Consider the following 22500-nt stretch of genomic DNA (forward strand, 5'->3'; position numbering starts at 1 on the left):
GGCACCGATGAACATATACATAGGTAGGGCTATAGTTATAAGAGAAGAAAGTGTACATACCAGTACATACATATATTTGACTCAATAGCAAATATAGTCATAGAGTGACCAAGATGCTTAGCAGTCTATGGCTGGATGTATCTAAATCAAAGTAGAAGCTACACATGAGATATTGCAGTGATATTACCAGCAACGGCGACATTACGAAATTGCAGTAATTTAAATCCCTCGTAATTAGTAACAGTAAGAACTGACTTTCTTGAAGGCCCAGCGAGTTGATTTGTATGCAAAAGTGACATCAAATTGTGCAGAGAACAAAATTAGAAGTAGAGGAAAGGTGGTATCTGCTCTCTGTCTCTCTGTGTCTCTCTCTCTTTCTCTCTTTCTCTCTCTCTCTCGTTCTCTCTCTCTCTCACAAAGCTAAATACATACAGACATACGCACACACATCCACACACACACACCCATACACACAGACACACACACACACTCTTTATATATTCACACATACACTCAGACACGCAGAATCACACACAAACTCATAGACATGTACACCACCATCTCAAGAGTAAAGAGACACACTTCCTTACATTGTTTTAACTGTATGAACACTACTTGGTGTTTCAAACTCGTTAACGTATTGTTATTTTTCTTTCCAGATTAGAGTATAATGATTTTTTGTAGCAACTAGACAAGCTGCGAACACCAGAATCATTAGAATTGTGTGATTTTCAACGAGAGTGTATTGTGGGTCAAATTTATGGTTAACTTATCCAGCGTAAGATTGCACAAGATCTTGGGACTCCTCTTACCACGTTTAACTGAGTGATTGTACCAATAACCAGCAAAGGAAACAACAGAATACCACTCTACTCCACTTGGATCCTCTGGGCTGTCAAGCGAATTATTGAAAATAATACCCGTTGTCAGGCAGCTAATATTGCAGAGCAACTCCAAATGAGTCGGAGTATTGTTGTGGAGTATCTCCGTCAACATGGCTATTACGGCAGATAAACTAGAAGGAAACTTTATCATCGACCAGCAAATATTCAAAGAAGGTGGAATCTTAAGAATACTCGTATCTATTTTCCTTTTGAGATGTCTGTGTACATTAACACACATATGCATATATATGTGTGTGTGTATGTGTGTGTGTTTACGTATTCTTCACTCGTTGTTGATGTCCTGTTCTTATTGGGTATTTTTGGTATTTTTTTTTTGTCCTGTACTTATCTGTCGTGTGTTTACATGTTTTTCGCTCGTTGGTGATATCCTGTACTTAATGTATATTTTTTATTAATTTATTATCGAACGCCACAGAGCCTTATCCACAGTAAGTTCTTGTATATATATATATATATATATATATATATATATATATATATATATATATATATATATATCTCCGTGTTCTTTCCCTCTTAATCCTTTCTGTTGAAGAGCATAAGCTCGAAACGTATAAGACTTTTCCATTCTTCCCGAGCGTTAAACTAATACACCTGGTTGTTGTTCCTGCACTTGTCTTCGTCTGTTCTCTTCTGTAAATTTGAGCTCTATCTATCTATCTATCTATCTATCTATCTATCTATCTATCTATCTATCCATCAATCTATCTATCCATCTATCTATCTATATATCTATCTATGTGTGTATGTTTGCATGTGTGTGTGTACGTGTAAATGTATGTATGTATGTCTGTATGCGTGTGTGTGTGTTTCTCTGTTTGTGTATATGTCTGTGCGTATTGTTTCCAAAGATAAGTTGGCTCTGACTTCGAAATTTAGCGAGAGTGTCTGACGAGATCAAACTTACTCTGATGGAGTTACCGAGTATATAATGGTTAACAAACTTATTAAAGCACATTAACATTATTGAAAATAACATAAAAAGTCACATTATGTCTATGAATAGTCTATTTACAGGTGCAACCAATTGTAATATATAGCACTAAAAATATACAAGCAAAGCATCGATGATGAATGGATGAAAGGTGGTTCTATCAAAGCAATGGGGGCAGAGTGGTGCGTTGCTTCCTAATTCAAAGAAGCAAAAGGCATTATATTATAGAGCAAGATTTAGTCAAAAAGACAAATGAGTTTTCTACAACTTGAATGTCGTTTAAAGTGTTTATGATGTTAGTTTTGGTTATATATATATATATATATATATATATATATATATATATATATATATATATATATATATATATATATATATATATACATATACATACATACATATATATATATATATATATATATATATATATGTATATATATATATATATATATATATATATATATATATATATATATATATACATACATATATATATATATGTATATATATATATATATATATATATGTGTGTGTGTATACATATATATATATATATATATATACGTCGGGGGGGGGGGGCACAAGGGATCTCAGGGGTAGCGTCCCTGCCTTCCTGAGCTAGTTTTCTAGCCTTCCCGAGCTACCAAATTTCTTTAAAATCGTGGTAGAGGTCTTGGTTTTGGGACCACTCTTGTTCAGAAACTGAGGTTGCGGGTAAGCAAGAGCATACACCCCGTAGAAAATCCAGCTCCGAAAAAGCCTCATCACAACAGCAAAGAAGCATGGGAACCAGCCAGGCCAAAGGTTGGTGGGTGCTGCACCTGCTTGCTTCAAAAAGGAAGGTGCAAACCCTCATTCTAGGTCTCGCAAGCATGACTTACCTTATGATGGCCGACGGCCTGAGGAGAAGCCTGAGGTGAGGTTGGGAAGTTGGAATGTGGGTAGTCTGCGTGAAAGGGGAACTGAGGTGTGTGAGGAATTGAGGAAAAAAAGGATGGATGTGTGCTGTGTGCAGGAGGCTAGGAGGAGAGGACAGCGTGCAAGATTTGTGGGGGTCAAGGGAAGAAGGTACAAGTTGTGGAGACAGGGAAATGGCAAGGGGACTGGGGGTGTGGGAGATTTGGTGAGGGAAGAAATCTATGAGAAGGTGGTGGAGGTCAGGAGAGAGAGTGACAGGGTGATGGCAGTAGTATTAGCATTTGAGGAAGAAGTGGTGAGGGTGATTTGTGGGTATGGTCTGCAAAGTGGAAGAGGGATCGCAGAGAAAGAGCAGTTCTTTGATGAAATGGTGAGTGAGTGGGACTTACATAAGATAGATGAATTGGTTTTGGGCATGGGTGATTTTAATCGACATGTTGGGAAATGGATCCAGGGCTTTGAGGGTGCGCATGGGGAAACGGAATTGGGGAGAGAAATATGGAAGGAAGGATGCTGTTGGAGTTTTGTGATGAGAAGGAGCTGTGTGTGGCGTACACGTGGTTTAGGAAAACAGTAAAGGAAGGTGACTTTCTGTGCAGGAAGGAATGAGACAGAGTGATTTCGTGTTAGTTGACATGGTAAACAGAAAGTATCTGAGAGATGCAAAGACAATACCAGGGGAGTTGTAGCAAAGGTTGGTGGTTGTTGAATTGGATAAGAAGGAAGTTAAAAAGTGTGTGAGAAAGGGAGCGGCTGAAAAGAGAAAGGTGTGGAAACTGAAGGAAGGTGAATTTAGAGCAAGGTTTGAGGAGAGAATTGGGGAGTTGGTAAGCATTCATGCACCAAATTTGTGGAAGTCTTTTAAGGAAGGGGTACTAAAGGCACGTGACGAAGTGTGTGGAAGGACGAAAAGTAGGAGAGAACGAGGAGATACATGGTGGTGGAACGAGGGAGTGTGGGATGCGATAGCGAGGAAGAAGGGGGCGCACAAAGCTTTATTTAATAATTTGACTGAGTAAATGAAAGCCAGCTATAACAACATGAAGAATCGTGCAAAGAGGGTGGTTGCAAGCTCTATGAGGAAGGAGGGTAAGGAGAGGTTGAGCAGGCTGGATGAGAACCCAGGTAGAGTGTTTAGGTTTATTAAATCAATGAAAAAAGATGGAAGCGATGTTGAAGGAGGGAGATATATGAGGTGGAGTGATGGAAGGTTGAATTTTAGTGAGAAGGACAGGGGAAGAGTTTGGAAAGTGCATATGGTGGGAATTATGGATGAGGAGAATGAATGGGATCAGAAGGTGGAAGCTGCTGTGGTGAAGGTGCCAGTGGAGAGGGTTAGTCTGGAAGAAGTAGTTGAGGCAATGAATTAAATGAAAACAGGAAAGGCAGCTGGTCCATTTGAAGTAAGTGTGGAATTGATAACTGCAAGTAGAGAAATAGGGATTGTTTTGTTGATGGAGCTCTGCCAGGGTGTGCTGGATGGGAGAGGAATGACAGATGATTGGGCATTAAGTGTGGTAGTAACAATCTTCAAGGGAAAGGAGAATGCGATGAGTTGTGAGGCGTATAGGGGAGTGAAGTTATTGGAGCATGCAATGAAAATTGTGGAAAGGGTGTTGGAGAGGAGAATTCGGAATGCAGTTTGGTTTTATGCCAGGAAAGGGGACAATAGATGTAGTGTTCATTGTAAGGAGATTGCAAGAGGAATACCGAGATTAGAAGGAGTTGTACCTGTGCTTCATTGATCTGGAAAAGGCATTTAATAGGGCTCCAAGGAAGGTGACCAAGTAAGTATTGAGGAAGAGATGTGTACAAGATGTGTACGACAGTGATGAGTTTGTATGATGGGGTAAAGACAAGAGTTAAGAGTTGGATTCGAGCTGCCAGAGGAGTTTGCAGTGAAAGTTGGCGTGCATCAGGGATCTGCGTTGTCACCGTTGTTGTTTGCAATAGTGGTTGATGTGGTGACGGAGAGTGCAAGAGAGGGATTGATAATAGAGCTACTTATGTTGATGACCTTGTTTTGATGACTGCGACGGTGTTGTATACGAAATGTGGCAAATGGATTCATTGTAGATGTACGAAACTGAAGGTGACCCCAGGACTGGCAAGAGAGGTTATTTGTGGAAGATATGAAAAAGGAGCTGGGGGCTAGCAGAACCAGTTTATGAACCACAATAATAATGAAATGGATGATGATGATGATGATGATGATGATGATTTTTAATACAGGTACGGGCTGGCCTGTTTTGTTTTTGGTTATAATTAACGACTGTAATTATAACGGCCGCAGAACTTGACTGGTATGTATTTTAGTGAATCAAATTTGACCTTGGTAAGATAAGAACAGATGAAACGCAAATAAATGACGCAAAGCTATAGTATCCAGCGCTATACCGATATTCTTCCGGACAACATAGTTCTTATTGGTAATACTGCTAATACTACTAGAACTTCTATGACTAATACTACAACTAACAACAATGTGTCTTTCCTTCCCACATTTCAAAGTGTGTAACACTATCAACTTATTATCAACATTATTGGTTGTTAATGAATTATTTTGGCATAGAGACGTGATAAATATTAATGATTCTACTGGAATAACAAGCTGATAATTGTTAAACGAGGGTTGCATTTTACTATACAGCAAACTAAAACTATGCAATAGGTGTGAGATTATCTCCTGGCACAATTACGTGTTAGATGATAATTTAGTTAGTTTGACATGGGGAATTGATATCTTGCTAATGAATCTTCCTGCCACTGTTGATGAACGATTTTTCTTATATCGTTTACTGCAAAATGATCTTGACTTATGACTTAAATACCCCGACAATGCAGCACAAAGGTGTTTCTCTTATTTTTCGTGTTTCAATAATTACTCGAAACAGTATATTCACATAACTGGGTAGTCTGGAACGTGTCGTCGTGCAAAAACTGGCCTTATCGTTGTTTTATTATGTGATGGTGGTGCAGGTGGAGATGGCTTTGTTGTTGTAGGTGCTTAACACCAGGTCAGCTCTGATCAAGCAAAACCTATGGACAAATTCATTCGTACTATTAGTTTAAATCAAGAGAAAATAGTCATTTAAAATTTTGTAGTCTTTTGTCAGTTTACCACGTTTAATTTATAAAGACTGATACACGTGGCTACTCACTATATACAACAAAGGGTACAACCTCATTTTATATATATATATATATATATATATATATATATATATATATATATATATATATATATATATATATATATATATAGGCTATTCATTCCTTACTATAGGAAAGAAATGCACCAAGTTAATATAGACCGGATAAAGATATATTTTGTTTCCTTTGCTTTCAACTTCAATGTTAATTTTAAGACTCAAATTTAATTTTTTTTTCGAGTTTTCATTCTGGATACAGTTGAAGGCCTCTCTTTTTAAAACGTCTTAAAATTGTTCTGTATTTTTCGTATTTTTGTTTCGTGATTAAATTTGACTAAATTTCAATTTGTAATTAAATTACATTTTTTTTTTTTTTTTTTTTTTTACTGAAGTACTTTTTGAAATCTTATTTCGTCTTACCTTTTACATATGAATCCAATCGTGGAGTGATAATTAAATAGTAGCAAAAAAGTTCGGAGTTAGTTTCACTTTTAATTCTAACATTGAATACTTATGTTCATAGAACAAACATTTCGACAGAAATGAACATTATTTGTTTTTCCAATAACTGATGCAAATTTAATAAGACGAAATCGTTCACGATCGTTTTATTCACATTTCAGTTTAAAATCTTTTATTTCCCTTATATTTTCTCATATATTTACAACTTACTATTATTATTATTATTATTATTATTATTATTATTATTATTATTATTATTATTATTATTATTATTATTATTATTATTATTATTATTATTATTATTATGTGAGAGAGCAGTGCATGCCATCAAAGTGACACTGGGGTAAAATATACGAAGCCCAATAGACCCATCATGACTACCCGTCTGATAAGGGTACACCAGGCACATGCATCACAATCATATGTGCGCGACACGGTGATCTCATATCAAGATAAACAACGCATGACCTCGCAGGTGGGGCCCAGTTAGAACTTTCTTCTGGTCGGGTAGCCCATCCCGCTCAAAAGGTCACTGAATAAGGTTTGTTTAAGGATGTTGAGCAAAACACCTATGTTTCCAAAGGTAAATTATTTAGACCCCAAAGAATTCCTCTCAGAATATAGCTATGATGCTCCCCCACTACTTCTGCTCGTGATCAGAGATGCACATATCGTCAGCCACCAAGGGACATGCTCAACTGGTTAAGGTCAAACAACTGACAAGCAAATCTGTGGTATCGAGCAGAATATTTGCTGTAGCCCATCTTTTATACCAAGACAAAACAATGTACATGATAACACTTCCAATCAATTAAGATCAGAAGCCATGAGGGCCACAGAAGCCATGAGGGCCACAGAAGCCATGAGGGCCACTGCCTGGTACTGCATCCGGGCATTATTATTATTATTATTATTATTATTATTATTATTATTATTATTATTATTATTATTATTTTGCTGCTTTCGCAGATTTTCGTGATTCTCTGTCTCCATCCAATTTAATTATTATGAATTTAAATAGGGATCTTCAGTCATAGTGAATCTTCATCAGACGAGTATGCAGGTATGCGGGTATTTAGAGAGGTGTGCGGGTATTTTGTCCTGCATGGTTACGGACAGCCTTTAGCAAGGCATAACAGCCATTCAAGCACCCTGCCAGAACATATACGATTCTAAATGTATCTAATTTTTTCAAGATTGTTGAAAATGACTTGGTAGAGAATTAGGTGCCTATTCTACTAAGTAAAGCAACAATGCAAGCGTAAAAGCTGCCAATAGATGCTGTATGTTGTACTTCATCTATTTTTTTAAAGTAATGTTATGAATAGGCGTGTCTGTGTGGTAAGAAATTTTCTTTCCAACCACATAGAACTGTCTTCTACTATGGTCTCGTGCCGATCAAAACCTTGTGAGTGGACTTGGTTAACGGAAACCGAAAGAACCGTGCCGTACACACACACACACACACACACACACACACACACACACACACACACACACACATATATATATATATATATATGGAGGTGCAATGGCCCGGTGATTAGGGCAGCGGACTCGCGGTCATAGGATCGCGGTTTCGATTCCCAGACCGGGCGTTGTGAGTGTTTATTGAGCGAAAACAGCTAAATCTCCACGAGGCTCCGGCAGGGGATTGAGGCGAACCCTGCTGTACCCTTTCATCACAATTTTCTCTCACTCTTACTTCCTGCTTCTGTTGTGCCTGTAATTCAAAGGGTCAGACTTGTCACACTGTGTCACGCTGAATATCCCCGAGAACTACGTTAAGGATACACGTGTCTGTGGAGTGCTCAGCCACTGCACATTAATTTCACGAGCAGGCTGTTCCGTTGATTGGATCATCGTCGTGAGCGATGGAGTGCCAACATATATATATATAATGTACTGATCCTAGATAGAAAATTCAACAAAAAAGTACTCCATCTAGTGAGAAATAAATATCATTCATTTAAAGGTCACAATACAGGTATTAAATCGATACTTATAGTTTCATATGTTGAGAAAACTCAAACATATTCTTCAAGTGCATACCATATATTATAACGAACTAAAGAAAATGAATAATTGAAGAAACGCGAAAAAACTGACAAAGCAGCATATAGAAAACGCAGACAGTAAACAACGGAAAACAGGAAACGAAAAAGAAACTAAAATGTAAGAAATAAAAAGTAAAGATGTAAAAGAAGTATCCTCATGAGACCTTATGAGTAAATATAGTTTGATGAATTGGAAAATTCCGCCTAATCCTAACTGACTTGATATCTTGATATCTCTCCAGCCTTATCATTTAAGGTCTAAGGAAGATAGCTCTTTTGCCTTTTTTAGTTTCTATTATTTACAATTTAGTTTCTGGTTTGCGCCTGAAGAATACGTTTGAGTATCAAACTATTAGTAGTGCTTTGATACATATATTGTGACATTTAAATAAATAATTTATATATATATATATATGTATGTATGTGTGTGTGTATGTGTGTGTATATATATATGTGTGTATATATATATATATATATATATATATATATATATATATATATATATATATATATATATATATATATATATATATATACATATATATATGTATATATATATATATTTAAATAAATAATTATATGTATATATATATATTTAAATAAATAATTTAAACATATATATATATATATATATATATATATATATATATATATATATATACATAGATATATATGTATATATACGCATGTATATATGTATGTATGTACGTATGCATGCATGTAAATATGTGTCCTTGTGTCTGTGTTTGCTGCCCACCACCTATTGATAACCGATGTTGGTTCGTTTACGTCCTAGTAACTATATAGAGACCGATAGAATAAAAAACAAAGAACAGGCTTAATAAAATGAGTACTGAAGTCGATTCATTCAACCCAATGCTCTTGGAAGCGGTACCACGGCATGGCTTCATTCTAATAACTGAAACAGATAACAGAAAAAGATAATAGAAAGCAAAATGTAAAAAAAAAAACTCTCGAAAAGAAGTTAGGTCTCATAAACTTGAGCTATGATTCTTATTAAATTTGTGTCTGTAGTGATATAAGGTAATAAAATGCGAGTGGCTGATATCTTATGAAAGCTAGCAACTTACAGAGCAATCAGCATTTCAGTTTTAATCTTCTCATGAGACCAACAATGTATTTATGATCAAGAAAGAGACTTAGTACTGTAGAAGGAAGTCTACGTAACTGCCTATATTAGCATCGCACCCTACACCACCAACTCTATCTATCTATCTATCTATCTATCTATCTATCTATCTATCTATCTATCTGACTCGCCTCTCTTTCGCTCACACTCTTTCTCTTTCTCTCTCTCTCTCTCTCTCTCTCTCTCTGTATATATATACTCTTTTACTCTTTTACTTGTTTCAGTCATTTGACTGTGGCCATGCTGGAGCACCACCTTTAGTCGAGCAAATCGACCCCAGGACTTATTCTTTCTAAACCTGGTACTTATTCTATGGGTCTCTTTTGCCGAACCGCTAAATTACAGGGACGTAAACGCACCAGCATTCGTTATCAAGCGATGTTGGGGGGACAAACACAGACGCACAAACATATACACACACACACACACACACACACACACACAGTCACACACACACACACACACACACACACACACTCACACACACACATATGTATATATACATACATATATACGACAGGTTTCTTTCACTCACAAGGCTTTGGTTGGCCCGAGTACATAGTAGAAGACACTTGCCCAAGGTGCCACGCAGTGGGACTGAACCCGGAACCATGTGGTTGGTAAGCAAGCTGCTTACCACATAGCCACTCCTACGCCTATATATATATATATATATATATATATATATATATATATATATATATATATATATATATATATATATATATATATATATATATATATATATATATATATATATATATATATATATATATATATATATATATATATATATATATATATATATATATATATATATATATATATATATATATATATATATATATATATATATATATATATATATATATATATATATATATATATATATATATATATATATATATATATATATATATATATATATATATATATATATATATACAGTGATCGTGATTTCAATTCCTAAACCGGGTGGTGCGTTGTGTTCTTGAGCAATACACTTCATCTCACGTTGCTCTATGATCACTTCGACACTTGACGCGAGGTACACCATACACCTGTTAAGAAAACATCGTTCTTATAGAGATAGTGCGCTAATGTGCACCACGAGCATTTGATCACTATAAACAAATCCTTTGTTCAGGTCCTTCAGCACAATTTGAGGGCTCAAACGTCGTCTTCGATGGGAAAGTCCATCATATTTATGCACACACACATACTCACACTTACACACATACAAAAACATACGCACACACAAACGCATATACACTCATACAAAAACAAACACATACACATGAGGTGCTTTCAAAAAGTATACGACTTTATTTTTTGCCGCCAAAACTAATGCTGTGTGGGTAAAATCCTTTGAACAAAATCCTTTGGCCAAAATCCTTCGGGTGGGAGTTGATGCCTCACTGCACATCAAATGACGACTCAGATTTTTCACGCATACGGAGGAAAGGAAGCGTCACCTCCCACCCACAGGATTTTCCTACATGCCATTAGTTTTGGCGAGGAAAAGTAAAATTCTTGAATATAACTCGCATATAAACGACGGTTTCTTTCAGTTTCCGTCTACCAAGTGCACACCCATGGCTTTGGTCGGCTCGAAGCTACAGTACAAGACACTTCTCCAAGTTCTCACGTAGTGGGAGTGAACCAGAACACAGCCACACCCGCACTAATGCGTGTGATTGTTTGTGTTTGTGTGTGTGGGGGGGGGGGGCTTATTAAATATTCCCCTGGATCATATAGTTGTCTATTCCATTGAGGCTTTAAACAACAGAGAAATATCTTGGAAATTCGCCGGCCCAATGGTTTCCCTTCATGGCAGAATTAATAGTAAAAACTATTTAAGCATTTTACCTGATCAAATTCATCCTATGGTTGCGGAACTGTTTCCGGAGAAGAACGCACTCTTTCAGGATGATAAGCCACCAATTCACAGAGCTAAAATTGTTACTGAATGGCATGAGGAATATTCTAGTTAATTTGAACATCTTATCTGGCTACCACAGTCCCCAGATCTCAATATCATTGAACATTTACGCTGCATTTTAGAAAAAAAAGTATAGAGTCGATATCATCCAGCATCATCACTACAAGAACTGGACACTGTTTTAGCCGAAGAATGGACAAAAATTCCTTTTGAAACAATTTAAACTTTGTACGAGTCCATACTTCGTAGAATTTGTTTGAAATTTTTAGGTGGTTCCATTATTTTGTCCAACCCTTGTATATATATAAATAAATAAATGAATAAATAAATAAATAAATATATATACATACATATATGGGAGAATGTACGAAAAAAACAACAACAGACGAGGACGGGTGGTGTAAACAACAAAAGGATGTATTAGTTTGACGCTCGGGAATACAGAAAGTCTTTAACGTATATATATATATATATATATATATATATATATATATATATATATATATATATATATATATATGTATATATATATATATATATATATATATATATATATATATATATATATATATATATATATATATATATACATATATATATATATATATATATATATATATATATATATATATATATATATATATATATATATATATATATATATATATATATATATGTATATATAGTCACAATAAGGATATTTAAAGGATAAACCTTAATATATTATATTTTGAAAAAATATTTCTTGAATGAATATACTATATAAAATACCATAAAACATCAAACATTATTATGGAGTTAGAAAACAGAGATCTAATGGATACAAATTAATTTATTAATTAATCAACATATTCATCTACAACTGTTTCATTTCACATACAGAATTAAAATCAGAAAGCGTATATAAATATAAAATCTTGCATTTTAAATAACTTGCGAAATTATATATTTATATATGTTTTGTAATTTTAATTTTGTATCTGAAATTAAACAATTGTAGGTAAATATGTTGATCAGCTAATAAATTAACTTGTACCCATTAGATCTCTTTGTTTTCTAACTTGATAATATATATATATACACGCTTTTATATATATATATATATATATATATATATATATATATATATATATATATATATATATATATATATATATATATATATATATATGTGTGTGTGTGGGTGTGGGTGTGTGGGAGAATGTACGAAAAAACAACAACGGACGAGGACAGTTGGTGTAAACAACAAAAAGATGCATTAGTTTGACGCTCGGGAATACAGAAAGTCTTTAACGTTTCGAGCTACGCTCTTCAACAACGAATACGGAGAAAACAAGTGTGTGTATGTGTGTGTGTATGTGTGTGTGTATGTATGTATGTATGTATGTATATATGTTTATAAGTGTTTATAAACATACATATATAAACCTATATCCCCTCCCTGAATCTATAAATAAGGTGAGAGACATGTGATGTAAGTAGGATATGTGATGTAAGTATAGCTACAAACTTCACACGCAAGCACATGTCGCTTTATATATGTATGTATATGTATGTACGTATCTATTTATCTGTCTATCTTTTTGTATACAAGAATGTATGAATACATATGTATGTATGTATACATGCATACATATGTATATGTATGTATTATTGTGTATGCGTCTGTATTCTCTGCGTGTGTCTGTATGTGTGTGTTTGTGTCAGAACGAATGAAATCAAGGTTGTGGCATGATAAAAGTTGTGCTCGTGGCATTGGTAAGGCAATCAACCGAGTAAAACTTCGTCGCTGGTACACCTAGACAATAAGCTGCAGTAAAAGTCAATGTGTTGGACAAGTTGCTTAATATGTGAGTGTGTGCGTGCGCATCTGTGTGTGTCTCCTTACTTACTGAACGTCTGTGCATACGCTTCAATGTCTATATTATATGTTCTACCACTAATAAATACTTCGCTTGTTTGAAAGTATGTATGTACGCTTGTGTACAATGTTTTGATTTTGAATTTTGCATTTCTAATTATCAGCTAGTCAAAATACAGACGTTCTATAGAATATTTTAGAATATTTAGTTGGCCTCAACCATATTTCATTCTTTAACCAAACTTCATATTGACCTGCTGAACTTATAATTCATATTTCATGCCAAACATCTATAAATACACACTCCGCTTATATATATCAAAGTGGAAATAAATAATTATATGAATATATATATATATATATATACATATATATATATATATATATATATATATATATATATATATATATATATATACATATATATATATATATATATATATATATATATATATACATATATACATATATATGTATATACATGTATGCATCTATATACATATATATATATATATATATATATATATATATATATAATTTATATATATATATATATGTATATATGTATAAAGATATATATATATATATATATATATATATATATATATATATATATATATATATGTATGTAATTATATAAATACACACACATATATATATATATATATGTTTGTATGTATATGTATGTATATATGTGCGTTTTATAAATATAAATGTATGCATGAATGTAGGTATATACTACTATATATATAGGCATATGTATACACATTCATATAAACACATACACATATATATACGTATGTATATATAAATGCATATGTATATGTGTATTGATATAAATATCTATATATGTACACACACACACGTATATATATATATATATATGTGTATATATGTGTATGTGTATGTGTGTGTGTGTGTGCGTATGCGTGTGTGTATTACCAGGAAAGGAAGACAAACATGTGTATCGTTAAGAAATAAAGGATATATATAACACTTAACCTGTAGAAGGTTACTTATTACTGTGAATAAGAAAAATTAGAGAAAAAAATTAAAACCAGACATGAATCTATTACACTTAACCTATCTTTATCGACCTTCAACATTATTGATATTAACTCTACATATTAACCAGTTCGACCATGGTGACTCGTCATCGAATCGCAGGAATTAAACACACACACATATATCAAAATGCACACGTACGCACATGCACATGCACACATACGCACGCACACGCACACCGACACACAGATGCGCCCATCTTATGTATATATAAATACATATTTATATACACGTATATGTATATATGTGTGTGTGCGCGCGTATAGATACACACTCAGCCATATACTCGTTCTCACACACGCACATACATGCACGTAAGCACACATACGTACAGAGACAGAGAAACAAAGAAAGACACATTTAGAAACCACTAAGAACAGATGAATAAGGAGAAAAATATAGTAAAGCTACAGAACAACAAAATCGAACAACAACAATAATACCAAAACACAGAGGCATCTGAAAATAAGGAAAAGAAGTTGGTTGATGACGGCGATAAATGCAACAATAGTGAGAATTTCTGGAGATAGTTGTTGCCACGTCTGAGTGTGTCTGATTTCCGTTTAAGGCCAAATAAATACAAGAAACAAAAAGCATTAAAAACATATAAAAAACAAGTAACGAAAAAATAAAATGAGCAAAACAAAAAATACGAGCCAAAATAGGACCAAGAATAACAAAATATAAATGGAGAAGGATGGCGGGGAAAATGGCCGTTAAATAATAGTTTCTCTAATGTCATCTAACGAAGCCGATCTATGTTCAATGACAAGCGCCATCTTGGCACGAACAACTGACCCGGGCGGAAGCAAAGTTGATAAGGCTCAAATGACTCGTTAAATAAATTCAGCAAATCTCCTGAAAATCAGATCTCTTTTTTTTTTATCTTCTTCATTTCTCTTCTAAGAACTACGTCGTCCATTTTATTATAGTTCCTTTCTTTTTTCTCTCTTTTAGTTGTTTATCATATTTTCCCCTCCTATTTCCACCCTTCTCTCTTAGGATCACATTTTTATGTCTTTCTCTCTTTGTTTTTTGTTTTGTCTTGTTTTGTGTGTACTTTTTCTGTTATCATCGCCTTTCTTTATATCTTTTGCTCTAATCTCGCCTTTTTCTTTCTCCGACTTTTCCATTTCGTCTTAACCACCATTCCATCTTTCCTTTATCCACTTCACTCAATCATTCATTATATTATTCCTGTTCATCACTCCCACAGTTCTTTCTCTCCCCTCTCTCGCTTTCTTTTTCTCTCGTTCTCTCATGTATTTCGTTTTCTTTTCTTTCTATATATCAATTCTCTAAACGATCTGCCAAAGTTAACTTTCCAACTCTTCTATCTATCTATCTATCTATCTATCTATCTATCTATCTATCTATCTATCTATCTATCTATCTGTCTGTCTAGCTATCCATCTATCTATCAGTCTGTCTGTGTCTGTCTGCCTATTATCTGTCCATCTTTCTATTTACTGATCAGACTTTCTCTCTGTCTATCTCTCTCTCTCTCTCTCAATATATATATATATATATATATATATATATATATATATCCCCTCTCCCTCTCCCTGTCCTCTCTCTTCATGAGTCCCTCTCTCGTCTTCTCTATTCTGTTTTCTAACCTTTCGTTCACTTTGTAACCAAAGCGATTTCTTCCATAATCTGATGCTAGCAGTTTCTTTTCTCTTCTTTTTTATTTCTTCTTCTTTCGTTCCACTATCATTCCTCGTATAAACAAACACTGTTCTCTTACATATAAGACATATGGCCATTTTTACCTCCTTGATCTTGTGGTGTCGAGATCGAAATCGAAGTAGAAGAATATGTGGCTTGAGCCACTAGTAAAAGAGAATCTACTGCTTTTAAAGATCTCTATTCCATTTGATTAGATTTAGTCATCATCATCTCCACCACCACTACCGCTACAACCATCAAAACAAACATCGTCACCATCATCATCATCATCATCATCATCATCTTCACCATCATTATATTCCTCACCACCACCACAACCATCACCACCACCACACCACTACCACCGCCACAGTCACCATCCCGATAACCTTCTCTTCCTTCTCCTCCTTCTCCTCCTGCTCCTCCTGCTCAACCTGCTACTCCTGCCCCTCCTCCTCCTCCTCCTCCTCCTTCTTCTTCTTCTTCTTCTTCTTCTTCTTCTTCTTCTTCTTCCTCTGTTGCTGCTTCTCCGCCTCTTCCTTCTCTCTCTCCTCCTCCAGCATCCACATCCATCTCGTCATCATCACCATTTTCTTTTTCTCTTCCCCACCACCCTCTCGACTTTCTTATTGTATTAAGAACGACCATATTCTAAATGTTTTTATGCTTTAATAATTACATCTTATTTGTTTTAATAAATGGATCTATTTCAAAACGGGGGCACCAGTTTTCTTTTATGTTTTATGTAGTGATTTTGGTACCGAAAGACTTTCAAACTTCGTATACTTATCTATTTTGTGTTATAGAACAGAAAAAAAAAATTGTATTCGAATTTATTTCATGTAAAAAATTGTCTTATTTCGATAATTTCTACTAATCACTGACGTCTATTCAGTTGAAAACAGTTAGCGCTGTAACGGTCTATATCGTATTAATCCCCTAACCCTAACCCTAACCCTAACTAGACTGTTAACCGTAACCGTAGCCCTAACCCTAACCCTAAAACTAACCCTAACTCTAGAATCCGAACTCTAAAATTGTTACACACACAGATACGCACAGCGTAATTTATTATATAAACAATATATGCGTATAAATTACGATTAAACCGGATGAAATATGTCACAGGGAATAACATTTTTATGACCGCCCAGCAGTAACTCAATTCAGCTGAATAGACGTCAGTGATTGGTTGAAATTACAGAAATACGACAACTTTAACATGGAATAACTTGCGATGTACATTTTTTTGTTAAGAAGACTAAGAGTAAAAGATGTTTTATATGACACGTTCTACCAGTGTCCCAAGTTTCAAAGTGTTTCGTTAGTGTTTCGTTAAGAAAATACTGGTGCCCCCGTTTTGAAATAGATCCTAATAAATTTTCATGCACCTTATCTAAACATTTTGTTGATCACTGTAAGGTCATTGTGAACGCTGCTGCTCTTCATTCAATTCGTTGAACACTCGTACAACATATCGCATATGCTCTCAGGACACGAGGAAATATGTTTTCTCTGTCATACACGTAGACAGATGCATGCACTCACAGTTTCTACTATTGCCTCGGACCGACTAAAGCCTCGTGAGTGGATTTGGTAGACGAAACTGAAAGACGCCCAACGTGTGTGTGTATATATATATATATATATATATATATATATATATATATATAAAACAATATAAAAGTTTCTGGGGAGAATGGGGTACTTAAATGGTAGTCACTATTTTGAGTTGATTTAACTTGTAAGTACCACATTTAGTCGTATCAATATACCAGGTACTGAAGTTATCTAGTCAGATATTTAGGCTATGAACACAAAGAAATCCCATCGCTACGAGTATTTAACGCCAAGGGGCTGGTCCAAATCTGACGTTATGTAGATCACACGTGTCTGGTATACTCTAGCAAGTACGACGGGTCCTGCATCTCTTAAGTGGCTGGCGAATAGACGTGTTCCCACTATGCGGATGGATTGTTCTTCTATTGTTTTGTAATTATATGGGTCATTTGATGAATACAATTTTTTCCACTATGATATAATGTACTCACTAATAAACGATGTGTAAGAAACAGTTGAAATGAACTGACATTTATCCACCATTTTATTTTTTTTCTTTGCTCTCTCTCTCTCTCACTCACTCTCTCTCTCTTTCTTTCTCTCTCTCTCTCTCTCTCTCTCTCTCTATATATATATATATATATATATATATATATATATATATATACTCTTTTACCTGTTTCAGTCATGTGACTGCGACCATGCTGGAGCACCGCTTTTAGTCGAGCAAATAGACCCCAGGACTTATTCTTTGTAAGCCTAGTACTTATTCTATCGGTTTCTTTTGCAGAACCGTTAAGTCACGGGGACGTAAACACAGCAACATCGGTGGTCAAGCGATGTTGGGGGGGGGGACAAACACAGACACACAAACACACACATATATATACATATATACGACGGGCTTCTTTCAGTTTCCGTCTACCAAATCCACTCACAAGGCTTTGGTCGGCCCGAGGCTATAGTAGAAGACACTTGCCCAAGGTGCCACACAGTGGGACTGAACCCGGAACCATGTGGTTGGTAAGGAAGCTGCTTACCACGCAGCCACTCCTGCGCCTATATATATCGGAGAATTTACGAAAAAAACAACAACAGATGAGGACAGGTGGTATAAACAACAAAAGGATGTATTAGTTTAACGCTCGGGAATAGAGAAAGTCTTTAACGTTTCGGGCTACGCTCTTCAACAGAAAGAATAAGGAGAAAAACAAGGAGAAAATCCAGAATGAAAGAAGGTAGAATCCAGAAGTTCGTGTTTGATATGTAGAGACATGATTAGCTGGTGCGACCTCTATAATATATGCGTGTATTATATATGGGAGAATTTATATATAAAGCTTGTTGAAATGTCATTCATGTTGTAGTAAAATTCTCAAAGTGCATATTCTTATATTCTGGCATTAGTCGACCAGTTTCACACACAGGACTATGTTAATTGTGTGTCTTCGACGGTAAAACATAGCCTCAAACTGAAGCCTTTTTTGTTGAAGTGTTAGAAGGACGTAACATAATTACACAGATGCATGTGCACACAAACACACGTGTACGTACAAACACACATACACACAAACGCATAAATGCACATTAATGCACGTATACGCACACACACACACATATATATTCGGCTAGTATATGTATATATATATATATATATATATATATATATATATATATATAATCAAAATAAGCAACACGATATCCTGTTGCTTATTTTGATCTCATTCACATTACTTCGAGCTGTGCGGATAATACCGGACTGACTTGGTGCTTCAACTGAAGTACCTACTTCAACTGAATCTCAATTACACACATATATATATATATATATATATATATATATATATATATATATATATATATATATATATATATATATATATATATATACTAGCTGAATAGTCCGTTCTTGCGGGAAATTTTTTGAATAAAGTGTCATTTAAATTTTTGTTTATTCCATGTCAGATCATGCCTCCCTCGACAGATAAGCTTCTTGATCAGGATACATTTGTGCAATTTTTCGCAAAAAGCTTCGTCAACGATTGCTTTCTTTTTAAAATTATTTACATGCCTGTACGAACGTTTCACATCACTTTATTCATTAAACTTATTAAAACTTCATAAGTTCTGACAATTATGGTCATTGTAATGCTTTTCTTTCTTTTGTTTAATAAAAATTCGTTCTTGTAATGATTTTGCTTTCAGATGATGGACAGCTATCTTGCAGAAAATGCTCCAAATCCTGTTTTCTTATTATGTAAAACAGATTGAACATTAAGCCTCAGTAACATATTTCTGCAATTCATCTGGAAGGAATAACCAACAAAATCAGATTTAACGTGGAAAATTATTTCAATATAGCAAATTTGAAAATTTTGAGGTAATTTTAAAATTTCACAATACATTGCAGCAACAGGGAAGACCCTACAGCAGTTGAGAGACAAACAGTTATAGGACGTTTCACACAATCAGTTACACATATACAGATATAAACGAGTCTATAATGTGCCTGCATTAAGTAGATATTTGTATATGCGTAAGTGTAAGTATATTTACATATCTGGAGTGATTAACATATCTGGAGTAATATCTTTTCCTTCACTTTTTAAAAATATTATTTGCGTTTTGATTTAACGCACCAAGCAAAACCAACATATACGTCATATTTGTATTAGAATCGAGCACATTGGTTTTTTTCTGAATTAGTAATATTTTGATTTTAGTTGCAGCGCATTACACAAATACGTGCAATGTACAACTATTCACTCAATAGGTTCCATATATATATATATATATGATAATATAAATAATATATATATATATATATATATGCATATGTACATACATATATGAACATACCTACGTATATATGTATATATAAATGCTTATATGGATACAGGACGTCAAAAAAACGTGAACAAAAATGAAAAACGCGAACATAAAAAAACAAAAACATGGAAAACGAACCTTTTTTGAACAACAAAAGAAGCAAATAGAGAAACGAGACAGGCAACATGAAGAACAACCCCTTCATAAGTTGTCCCCTGTTTTATCTTCTCCGCGTTTCGAACGTTGGTTAAAACAATCGTTCCCGCACAGCAAAGTAAATCAAATTTGGGATCTGCGGAGGGTTAAAGTGGTAGCAAAAACAGAGTAGTAGGAACAAAACAAAGACGAAAAAAACGGTAAGGGCTGTTAAGCCATCACGAGGTGAAGCGGTGAGCGCTTGAGAAATGAGATTTAACAATGTATGTATATAACTGTATACATATATATATATATATATATATGTTTACACACACACACACTCACACACACACACACACACACACACACACACACACACACACACACACATACACACACACACACACACACACACACACACACACACACATATATATATATATATATATATACACACACACATTTTGCTCACACACACTTCTATATTTACATATGACATACACATATCTTATAAGTATTCCAATGTTAACTATTTATATGTATATGTGGGCATATATATATATATATATATATATATATATATATATATAGTTATCATCTTTAATCGACACGTGGCTATTTTCACTTGATACATTGTTTTTTAAAGACTTAGAGAACTGGCATCTGCTATGAGTTTCTGATCTGCGAATAATTAGAAAAAGACAAACTCGATAAAATATGTGGGAAAGAGATAATGACAAAAAAAGAATGGTACACTGTGATAAAATGGAGAGCAAGGCTGCAGACAGGAAGTGTAAGGAGAAAAGGCAACGACAAGCACTGAACAAAGAGAGAGGAAACTTTATCATAAGAAGATATTTTCCGAGATTGCAAAGGCAAGTCGAAAAACTTCTATCGATCGATAAAGCCTAACAGTGTTCCTTTTTGCATTTCCGGCCTATGTCTTTATTTTTGTTCGGCACTCGACCTTATGCGTTAAAGCTCTAGTTGCAAAGTTCGGCCATCTGATAAGAGCATGGGAGGAAATTAATATTGTCGGCCAGATTAATGTTAAAAGGACCAGTTCAGCTGACAAAGGAAAGAAGTCTAGAACAAAAAAATACCAACAATAAGAGTAGCAACGGCAGTATTATTAGTAGCAGCAACAACGGCAGCATCAGCGCCAAAAAAGAATAACAGAACGGAGTATAATGATGAGAATGTCGTACACAAGTTTTCAATATAAGGTGAAAGATAAGGCGGCGAGCTGGCAGAGTCGTTAGCACTCCAGGCCAAATGCTCAGCAGTATTTCGTATGTCTTTACGTTCTGAGTTCAAATTCCGCGATGGTCAACTTAGCCTTTCATCCTTTCGGTGGCGATGAAATAAGTACCAGTTGTGCACTAGGGTCAATGGAATCGACGTAATCTCTCTCCGGAAATTGTGCCAAAATTTGAAACCAATATTATTTGAAAGAAATGCGGCGAAATGGCAGAATCGTTATCACTCCCGGCATAATGCTTTGCGGTATTTCTTCAGCTCTGCGCCCTGAGATCAAATTCCGCTGACGTCTACTTGGCCTTTCCTTCTTTCGGAGTCGATGAGATAAGTACAATCTGAGTACTAGGGTCGAAATAATTGACTAGCCTCTCCCCATCAAACGTCAAACCTGATGCCTATAATAGAAAGTAGGTGAAAATAATATTCTCAGTAATTGTTTTTACCGTTGTAGCATGGCCTGAAATTTTCGATAAGGAGATTAGTTGATTAAATGGCTATTACTTGGTTGACACATTATAACATTGACACTGGAATGATGAAAGCAAAGGTTAACCGCAGTGGAAATTTGTACTCAGAAAGTAAAGACCTGGAACTAT

The sequence above is a fragment of the Octopus bimaculoides genome, chromosome 1, assembly GCF_046866305.1.
Source record: "Octopus bimaculoides isolate indiv1 chromosome 1, ASM4686630v1, whole genome shotgun sequence".
Taxonomy (NCBI): domain Eukaryota; kingdom Metazoa; phylum Mollusca; class Cephalopoda; order Octopoda; family Octopodidae; genus Octopus; species Octopus bimaculoides.